Below are 9385 nucleotides of genomic sequence, written 5' to 3'. Positions count from 1 at the left end.
GTAACTCATTTAACTAGTCTGCTACATTGATGGCTACCTCTTCCCAAGGACGTGACCTCCCTTGCTGCCTTCCCCTCTTGCTATCAGGTTTCCCCCCTGTATCAGGACAGTGAACAAGGCTGTGCTGTTCTCAGTGTCAGAGTACTTAGCCAGAGCAAATCAAGCTCCTGCCACTTGGGGACCATCCAAGCTGAAATCACGTGCCTTTTTGTGCTCCCAGCAGACTTGGTTCTGTTGTCGAACAGGCCTTATCTGTGCCTACACGTGGGCTTCTCCGGAAGCAGGTGCTGCGACAGCATTTGCTATCTAAGCCATTCATTAGGAACCTAACAGCAGATAACCAGAAGGCGTGGAAGTGGGATCAAGCAGCGAAAGCAGCGAAAGTCCCGTGGAGCAGGGACTGTTCATCAGAACTGCCTCGGGTAAGTCGGAAATGGCTCGGCCTTCATACTTCTTCTTTATTCAGCCATTGGATTCTGGTCACCCGAAGAGGGCCATGAGATCCGTTGACACAGGTCTTTGCAACTGGGGCAGACCCTAAATGGACTGCAAACTCCATGTTGTCCCATAGCCGAGCAGAAGTTGTTCTTTGAGGTGCTTGCTGTCTGAGCAGCACACCTCTGGGATGACCGCTGCTCTCTTCCCTCCTCCCATGTGCCTAGCGGGGAACTCAGGCAGCTTCGGGGATTTCACACATGAAGTCTAGCTCAGGTCTGGGAGTTTCCGACGGGAGAACAATGTTGCTACCATGTCATGTAAGGGTGAGTGGCAAGCAGTTCCCTCCTGGGACAGATACCAGGCTGAGGCCTAGCCCTAGCACCGAGGTACAGAGTAACACTCAAGGGGTTCTACTTGGTCACTTCTTCATGAGGTTGCTGATAAACTAGCTTCTGTCACTCTCCTTCCTAGTTTTGTTTCCTTTGCCTGTTGGCAGACATGCCCTTCACCTTACCTTAGGCGGTTATTTGAAAACAAGACTCAAGGAAACGACATTCTCAGGTTGCGCCCCCCTCCCCCCCCACCTCTCTTGGGAGAATCAAGGTAGTTCCCACTTCTCTAGGCCACACCTCCTGGACAAGAATATCTGGAGACAGGGCTTATTTTTCCGGTGCTGTGAGTGCGGGGCATTTAACAGGGATTTACTTCATTGCCTAGTTGTATAACTGTGTGTATCATCCCATAAGCATAGACAAGAATTTGATTTGTTTGGGTCAGATATGTGTGTTTGTGTGTGGGGGGAGGAGCATGTGTTTCATTTAGCCATTCATCTTGTTTGAGACAGAGTCTCTTGGTTATTTTTCTCCAACATCAGATTCTTGCCCCCACCCGCTATCTCCTACTTGGAGGCCTAGGATTACAGACACTTTTTAAAATGGTGAAGTATTTCATATAATTATTTTTAATATCAAATATGTGGGTCTTGATATTATTATTATTATTATTTCTCACTACATCCAGACCACAGTTTCCCCTTCACTCTTTCCAGCCCCTGACCCCTTCCCTCTCCAGATCCATTCCTCTTCTGTTTCCCTTCAGAAAAGAGCAGGCCTCCCAGGGATGTCAACTGAACATGTCCTAACAATATGCAGTCAGACTGGCACAAACCCTCATATCAAGGCTGGACAAGAAGATCCAGTATGAGGGAAAGGTCCCCAAAAGTAGGGGAAAGAGTTAGAGAACCCCACTCCCACCGTTAGGAGTCCCACAAAAACACCAAGCTAACCACCATAACATAACATGCATACAGAGGACCTAGAACAGATGTTGTTCTATGAGCCCTGCTCATGTCTATGGGCTGTGTTCTCCTGGTGTCCTCAACCCATTTGGCTCCTGCAATTCTTGTCTTCCTTCCTTCCTTCCTTCCTTCCTTCCTTCCTTCCTTCCTTCCTTCCTTCCTTCCTTCCTTCCTTCCTTCCTCCCTCCCTCCCTCCCTCCCTCCCTCCCTCCCTCCCTCCCTTCCTCTCATTGTCTTTTGCATCCAGACCATAGTTTTCTCCTCCCTCCTCTCCTCCCAGTCGTCTCTCCCTCCTTTTCTCTCAGTCTCTCCTTCCTCTCCTCCCAGTCTCTCCCTCCTCTCCTCCCAGTCTCTCCCTCCTTTCCTCCAAGTTTCTCCCTCCTCTCCTCCTAGCACCCCCATCCATTCTTCCTCTTCTAGTTCTCTCCAGAAAAGGGAGGGCATCCCATGGATATCAACCAGCCATGGCATATCAAGTTGCAGCGAGAGTAGGCACCTCCTCTCCTGTTAAGAATGGTCAAGTCAACCAGGTAGGAGGAATGGGTCCCAAAAGCAGACAACAGAGTCAGAGCCCCACAAGAAGACCAAGCAATGCAGCTGTCACATATGTGCAGATCTCCTATAATTTTTCCTCCTCCTTCTTCAGTGGGGTTCCCCAAGCTGCAAGGAGATGAACACAATGGAGATCTCCAGTTCAAGCTCTCTCCACTAGCTGCCAGTAGAAGGAAGTCTCAACAGACATTTTAAAATGTAGGCAGCTCCTTCCTTTTCCTTTTCCTTGCTGAACCATCTCGCTGGCCTCTAGTGGAAAAGTTTTAAGCTCAGATTTGTATCTCTCTCTCTGTTTTTCCCTGTCTCTCTGTCTTCCCCCGCCACACCACGTGTGTACATATTGAAGAAGAGAATCAGCTATAGACAGCAACTTTTGCTATCTTGCTACCTCTTGATTCATTCAAAGCTCACACTATCTTGTCTATGCAGTTTGGAATTTCAAAATAAAAATCATAAATAAAAGTAAACCAAATCAACTGTAACAACGTTGTCCTCAAAATATACATTTTGGAGACTGAATATGGCGGCACATACTTTTCATCACAGCATTTGAGAGGCAGAGACAGGCATATCTCTTGTCTACACAGTGGGTTTCAGAACAGCCGGGGTTATATGGAGAGACTCTCAAACAACAACAACAACAACACACACATGTTTGGATATATTTCCCATCTTCTTAAAATACCAAAATTGATAATAGAGAAATCTGAATAGGTGATTGAAACTTATTTGTCACTTATGGTTGCTTTGAATATTGACAACATTTCAACTATAATGCTCTCGGATTAAAAACATCTTTTGATTATTTAATTAACATACAAAGGAACAGATTTCTTCATGGAATTTTCATCCATACTTGGTTTCAGTGGATTCTCCCCCTCCAACTCCTCCCCTCCAGCCCCCTGAATCCTTCTAACCTACTATTCCTCTTTCCACTCTCAGTTCACATGTGTGACGTTGCTGTCCCTATCTGTCTCTTGAATATTCCTTTCCCTCTCATATGTCCCATTCTAGTTCCCTGACTTCCCCACATACTCACCTCTACATAGACACACACATAGGAAAACGAGAAGCTAGTCCTTCTGCAGCAGATGGGAACAAATACAGACATCCACAGGCTGACACTATGCAGAGAGTGGGAGATCTTGGAACACTGAGCCCTAAATCAAATATCCCCCTAAATCAAATCCCTCCCCTCAGAGCTTAGGGAACCCCCTTCAGAAGAGAAGGCAGAAAGAGTGTGAAAGCCAGAGTGGATGGAGGATGCCAGGAGAACAAGGGCTCTAAATCAACACGGGAAAAGCTTATCTGAGCTTACAGAGATTGAGGTAGCAGGCACCAGGCCCACACTGGTTGCACGAGATCTTCCTCTGCACTAATATTATGGCTTCTAGCTTAGTGCTTTTATGGGATTCCCGAGTGTGACAAGGAGTGGATCTCTGATTCCGGTGTCTTCTCTTAGGATCTTTTCCTCGTTTGTTTGTTTAGTCCAGTTCTGATGTGTTAGTCTTTGTTTTATCTTATTATATTTCATTTTGTCATGTTTGGTTGGTTCCCTTAGAAACCTGTTCTTTTCTAATGAGAAACAGAAAGGGGGTGAATCCAGATGGGAGTGGAAGTGGGGAGGAACTAGGAAGAGTAGCGGGAGGGGGAAATTGTATTCAGAATATATTATGTGAGAAAAAAGTATATTTTCAAAGAAGAAAACAGATTCAGGGAAATGAAGGGCTTCTGTCTGCATCACACATAGTCTTCTGAAATTATTTTCTTCTTTACATTATTGTGCTCATGGTTAATCAAAAGTTTTAGACTGGCAAAAAAGTTGCTCAAAGCTAACCGTGGTAGTGTGTGACTATAACCCCAAGACCCAAGAGTTGGAGGCAGGAGGACCAAAGCTTCAAGGGAAGCCTGGGTAATGGCCTGTCTTAAAAAAGAAATAAAATTTTTGCCAAACCCAGAACCTTTCAGACAAAACCATACTTTCATTAAAGTGTGAGGAAAAATCACTCTGCAGGCTGTAATAACGCTCATCACAGCTACAAGAAGCCATGAAGTTTGGAATTTCACAATATGCCAGAACCCAAAGGTATGGAATATTCTTTAATCCATTTTTAAAAATCTAATGAAGAAGTAACAAAAGCAAGCACCAGCAAAAAGGATAGATTTTTGTACCCCGGTGTTACATCTGTCCAATAAACCAGTCAAGCCAAGTTAAAGTCCAGGTTTTAATATGAGCAAAGCATTCCTAGGCGGTCCCAGGGGGAAGAGGAGAAAGACCTTAAGGGAGAACCACGAATCCCTGAGCCAGACCTTTAATAACTTCCCTGGGTGGAGCCTCTGTTTGGCCGAGGGCAGCTCCAGGGGAGGGGCTACTCCTTTGTGCACTGAGGATGGGGTTTGGAGAGGGAAGCTCCTGGGGAGATTTCCCCCAAAAACCAAATGAATAAATACCCGGTCTTCTCCACAAAGTTTCTGCTTTTGGGAATACAGATAGAAACATACACATGCGTGCTTGCACACACACATACTTATATTAAATTATTTGCTTGCATATAAATGTAAAACCCCAACCTTCCAAAGTGAAAGAAATCTAAAAAGTCTGCATATTATAGGAAACTTTCTTGTCTGTAATTAAATTCCACTTTAAGAAAGATAAAATACTCTAGACAGCAATGAGGACCCTAAGAGAGATGTACATGGATCTAATCTACATGGGAAGTAGAAAAAGACAAGATCTCCTGAGTAAAATTGGGAGCATGGGGACCATGGGAGAGGGTTGAAGGGGAGGGGAGAGGCAGGGAGGGAGGCAGAGAAAAATGTATAACTCAATAAAATCAATAAAAAGAAAGACAAAGTATGTAATTTCCAGAAAATATGAAAATAACAAAGCCATATATTTATTGCAAGTAGAAGAATTCATGTAATTATTACCTTTTCCCGTTGGCCATTAAATTTTTAAAATATGCCTTATGAAATAAGGGAAAAGAAATATAATCAACATAGTTTTATAAGTCAAGACACTAAAGGAGCTAGAGAGATGACTCAGCTGTTAAAAACTATTGCTGCTCTTGCTGGGGACCTGAATTCAGTTCCCAGAACCCACACGGCAGCTCACAGTCCTCTGAAGCTATAGTTCCAGGTATTTTGACACCTTCTTCTGGCCTTCTATGGGCACTGCATGCACATAGTGCATAGGTATTCATGCAGGCAAAACACACATATAAAATAAAAATAAATAGATTCCTTTGAATAAATCTAATAATAAATAATACCCTCTTTATTTATTTGGGTCTTCAGGATTCTAATTTGAAACTTAGTTTTGACAGTTGCATTTTCGCAGGTACAAGTATACATAGTCAACCAATAACTATCTAGGAAATTGGTTTTTTTTTTTTTTTTTTGGTTATTTCAGTGTAAAGAGTCCTTGCCACACAAACTTTTTTTTTTAGTTCTGTTGAAAGTTATTCTTTTTTTTATTAATTAATTTATTTAATTATTAAAGATTTCTGCCTCTTCCCCGCCACCACCTCCCATTCCCTCCCCCTCCCCCAATCAAGTCTTCCTTCCTCCTCAGCCCAAAGAGCAAGCAGGTTTCTCTGCACTGTGGGAGGTCCAAGGACCACCCACCTCCATCCAGGTCTATTAAGGTGAGCATCCAAACTACCTGGGCTCCCACAAAGCCATTACGTGCAATAGGATCAAGAACCCATTGCCATTGTTCTTCAGTTCTCAGTAGTCCTCATTGTCCATTATGTTCAGCGAGACCGGTTTTGTCCCACACAAACTTTTAAAAGAATAAATGATGAAATTATAGCAATTTGATTAGATATAATCTTAGACATGAATTGGTTAATGTTTAACTTCTGAATGATCATTATTTTCAGCCACTCATGCTTTTGAAGATTTCGTTCCTTTCCTATAAGAAGTTCTGAACCCCAAAATGCTGAAGAAAATTTAGGAGAATCTGTGTTCTCAGGCTTCTAGGTGCTGTTTGAAAGGACACAATGAAGGTTATTTTCATCTTAAATGGTATTTTATAGAGCTATCATCAGTCAAATCCTTCTAGAACAAGAGAGGCTATTCTTCTGCAAATGATAGTAAAAATCCAATGTCTCATCAACACAAACCTGTCAAATTTAAGGTCATGCCTAATCAATCTTGTTTAATTGAATATTTTTGCCACAATTGAGATGGGGTTTGGAGGGAGTGTTTATTTCTTTTTTGTTTTGAGATTTCTGCTTATTTATTTCTTTGTTTTTGTTTTGTTTTGTTTTGAGACAGGTCTCACTAGGTAGTCCTGGCTCTCCTGGAACTCACTGTTTAGATCAGGCTAATGTCATACTCACAGAGATCTGCCTGTTTCTGCCTCCTATATGCTGGAATTAAAAATACATGCCACCATGCCCAGTCTGAGATGTTATTTTTATCAGGTAATAAGAACTTTGCTACAGCTTACAATACAAAAATGCCCCTACTATGTTTTCTGAAAATGACTTACCCATCGTCCACCTGAACCTTTGGCTGTTAGCCATTGTTTATTCAGAATCTTTGTATGCTAACTTTTATCCAGTCAGCATCCATATTTATTTGACCTAAACAGCAATGGAGTTCACTACACAGCAATCTTAGAGGAAGACTTATTAATCAAATAAACAATATAAGATATATATATATATATATATATATGGATTTATGAGTAATGAATATGGCAATTTCCAATTTAGAAGTCATTCTTCACACACATCTAATTTTATCTTACAGCCACTCTGAAATCAACATTGTTGTCCTTATTATATAGACAAGGAAACTGGAGCTCACAAAGCTCAGGCGACTTTCTCAAGGTTATACAGATCGAGTTGCAAATGAGGATAATTTATTTTATTTTATTGTTGGAACAGCAGAAGCGTTTAGTGTCTACTGGCCAATGGTATGTAAAAGGTGTTGTGTCAACTGCTTTACATGTGTTATCACATTTAATTCACATTATCTTTCTCATTTTCCAGATGAAATTATTCTGCCTCACATAGCTAAAGCAACTTGTGGAATACCACACAGCTAATTAGTAATGCTGGAGTACATTTAAGCTAAGAAAACAAACCATATTTTAGAAAATCACGTTATATAAGCAAGTACTTATCAAGAGGATTATTCTATATCCTGCTATAGGGATGCTTGCAATCCATGTTTATTACTGCTCTTGTCACAAGAGCAAGGAAAAGGGCTGAGTGTAGATGTCAATCAGCAGATAAATGGATAATAAATATGTGATTTTATTTACACACACACACTGGAATTTTCTGCTATAAAGAAAAGTAAGTTATAAACTTTGCAAAAAAATGGATATAGCTGAAAAATATTATGCTAAGTAAGGTACCCCTGTTCCAGAAAGACAAGAACCACATATTCTCTCATATGTGGATCCTAGTTTATAATTTTTCCTTGCATAATATATACTGATTATGATTTCTTTTCCCTCTGCTCCTTCCAGCTTCTCTTCACCTCTCCTCCCACCTGGATCCGCCACCTTTCTGTCTTTTATTAGAAAACAAGCAGGCTTCTAAGGGAGAGTAATAAAGTAAAATGTAAGATAAAATGAAAACTAAGACATGGGAATTGGGCAAATTGAACAGACAACAAACAAACAAGATGGAAAAGAGCCCCCCAAAAGGCACAAGAAACAGAGACCGACTAATTTGTACACTTAGGAGTCCCATAAAAACATTAAATGGAAGTAGTAATTTACTCACAGAGAACATGTGCAGGCCCTCCTGACTTAAAAGGCCCTGTTTTCTTGGTGTTACATTGGCATTTATAGTATAAGAGGCCACGCCCATGTGGGCTGGTAACTTAAAGGCTACTAGCTGAAGGAGTTCCCACATCACACCCTGACTCCTACAATCTTTCCCAGAGCGGATTCCCAGAGCCCGCTTAGGGCTGTGTGTTCGCTCCAAGGTCTTTCACTCTTTGCCTAATGTCTGGTTGTGGATCTCTATACTTGTTCCTATCCGCTGCAGGAAGAAACTTCTCTGATGATGACTGAGCAAGACAATGACCTATGAGTATAGCAAAATATCTGAGGAGTCATTTTATGGCTATTTTTTGTAGCAGTGGTATTGGGTTTTGCCACATGTCCCTGGACTATCTACTTTCATGTTCTTGGTCTTCCCTGCAGTGTCAGTATGGGTTACACCTTGCTGTGTGTCCCATAAGACAGATCTGTTATTGGTTGGTTACACCCACCAGCTTTGTGCCATCTTACACTAGCATATCTTGCAGGCAGGACCCCATTGTAGATGAAAGGGTTTGTGTTAAACTTTGGGCAACTTTTAATTTTAATTTAATTTTAGTTTTTTTGAGGCAGAGTTTCTCTAAGTAGTGCAGGCTGTCCTGGAAATCACTCTGCAGACCAGGCTGCCTCAAACTCAGAGATCAGCCTGCTTCTGACTCCCGAGCACTCATGCTAAAAGCATGTGCCACCATTGCCCGGCTTATCTTGGGCAACTTTTTTGTTCTAGACAGGGTTTCTCTGTATCTCCCCGAATATTCTGGAACTAGCTCTGTAAACCATGTAACTAGCTCTATACACCAATTTAGGCAGCTTATAAAAGTAAGAATTTTCTTTTTTTCGTATTATCTACAGTATTGATTATTTCTTTTGACAAAGAATCTATAAAATATACTTTATGGAATTTCTTGTCAACGTATTTTGCGTTGAAATGATGAATACCACCTCTAGGCCTGATGTATCAAACATCACCCATAAACTTCCATGCAGGCATCTTCCATGTGTGTGCTGGGTGAAGAGATTTATATGGTGCTTTGGGGGTAGGGGAGGGGGAACTCAGAAGCCCGAAAAAACAGCAAAGTCACATTGTAGAGCGAGCCTGGGCATCTGAATGTTGGCCTGGAGCACAGCACTCTTCCCCATTGTACTCTAAAGTTCACGCTAGACTGTGATGTGAATGAAAAATAAACTGGTAAGCCATTTATTATTAAGCCAGTAAAATTTCTTTTAAAGCAGCTAATTTCCCTTTATTAATAAGTGTCAGATTTGTTTCTCCTTAGTGAGCTAGGGATGAACACTTGACCTTTCAAGGA

The sequence above is a fragment of the Chionomys nivalis genome, chromosome X, assembly GCF_950005125.1.
Source record: "Chionomys nivalis chromosome X, mChiNiv1.1, whole genome shotgun sequence".
NCBI lineage: Eukaryota > Metazoa > Chordata > Mammalia > Rodentia > Cricetidae > Chionomys > Chionomys nivalis.
Note: the sequence above shows the minus strand (reverse complement) of the source record.